The sequence below is a fragment of the Neomonachus schauinslandi genome, chromosome 7, assembly GCF_002201575.2.
Source record: "Neomonachus schauinslandi chromosome 7, ASM220157v2, whole genome shotgun sequence".
Lineage (NCBI taxonomy): Eukaryota > Metazoa > Chordata > Mammalia > Carnivora > Phocidae > Neomonachus > Neomonachus schauinslandi.
Window position 1 is genome coordinate 32,933,507 of NC_058409.1, and position 1,804 is coordinate 32,935,310.

A 1,804-nucleotide genomic window follows, 5' to 3' on the forward strand; every position below is an offset into this window, starting at 1 on the left:
GTGAAATCAAGCCCCACGTGGGGCTCTGTGATGAGCGTGGAGCCTGCTTGGGATTTTCTCTCTCTCCCTCTCCCTCTCCCCTCCCCCCTCACACTCTCATGCTCTCTGTCTCTGAAAAAGTAAAAGGCGGGGGGGACCAAAAAAAAGGTAAAAAATTAAAAACTAAAAATCGTGCTAAAGTACATATGACATAAAATTTACCATTTTAACCATTTTCAAGTGCACAGTTCAGTGGCATTGAGTACCTTCCCGTTCTCGTGCAACCATCACCACCCTCTAGCTCCAGAACTCTTTTCATCTTTTTTTTTAAAGTTTAAATGATTTTATTTTCAGACAACCTACATGACATTTTTTTTTTCTTAAAAACAATGCCTCTCCTCCAAAGAAATCAAGGTCACAGTAAATGAAGACCTCATGAGGACATCACCCGTTGGTCTGAGTCCTGGTGGTGTGGGCAGTTACGACAGCAGGTGATGGATCTAAAGTAATAGCCAAACTTAGTCACATTTTTCCATTTCTAAACCATCCTTAAAGAAAGTCATATCGGGGGTCACACCATCCTCACAGTAGTCCAGCAGAGCAAGCACGCCATCTGGATTTGTATTTCCATCAGTAAAGAGCTGGTGGTTTTTGCAATTAGCAAGGATAGGCTTGCTTTGTTCTGCAGCCCGGGTCTCTGTTCTTCAGGTTTGCCTTTGGTCGAGTTCATGACGTCTGTGATGTACAGGCTTTCTTAACGTGAAGCTGGTTTCCTGCAAGTGACAGTCCATGAGGTCCCAACACCAGTGACTGCTTTTGGTACCCTCACTCTCAGGGTCTTTGGCAGAGGCATTGCCACAAATGAGTCAGTCATCAGTGTTAGCCTCTATCCCACTGACCATCTTCCTCTCCACCTCGGGGGGCAGCCCACCCTTGATCTCCTGGATCTTGATGTCTGAGGACTTATCATCATGGTTGATGATGTCACCGTACATGATCACAGTGGCAAGTGGAGAATGGAGACAGATGAGGATGGCTCTAGGTTAACAGGAGCCTGGAGCCTGGAGGGAGTGGTCCAGCTTGAGCACTGCTTCACTGGGGAGGGGAGCAGGCAACAGGCAGAAAAGCAGAGCTCTTTTTGTCTTGGCAAAACAGAAACTCCGTGCCCTTAGACAATGGCTTCCCATTGCTCCCTCCCCTTGGCTCCTGGCAAACAAACACCATTCGGCTTTATGTCTCTATGATTTTGACTATCGTATGTACCTCATATGAGTGGAAACATACAGTATTTGTCCTTTTGACTGCCTGATTTCACTTAGGATAATGTCCTCAACTTTCATCCATGTTGTGACACGTGTCAACATTTCCTTCCTTTTTAAGGCTGAATACTATTCCATTGTATGTATAAGCCATATTTTGTTTATCCATGGAGCCACTGATGTACACTGGGTTGCCTCTGCCTTCTGGTTTTGTGAATAATGCTACAAAAAACATTAGGTGCTCTTTTCAAGATTGTTTTGACCTATTGGTGTTTCCACAGGACTCTTTAGGAAGAAAATTCAAATGGTGGGATATTTTAAGAACCTAGGAAAGCCAGTGAGAGCTATTTTAGGTGGAAACAGATTTCAGCGTCCCCTGCATCAAACCATGTCACCTGCATATGGGCCTGCCCCCAGCTGCACGTTCTAGTATCATGTATTTTGCATTCCCTCACTGAAAAGGATAAAAAGTTATGCCCAGTGGGGAGAAAGTATATAAACACAACTTCCCAAGCCAGTTGACCATGGGCATTTTGATGGTGGTGATTTATCAGGCAGTGACATTG

The 1,804-nt window shown here is 44.8% G+C and overlaps 1 pseudogene; it reads right to left on the reverse strand.

Moving 5' to 3' along the window:
• Positions 1 to 497: 497 nt before the first annotated feature.
• Positions 498 to 974, reverse strand: LOC110591130 (annotated as a pseudogene).
• Between the last annotated feature and the right edge of the window lie 830 nt (positions 975 to 1,804).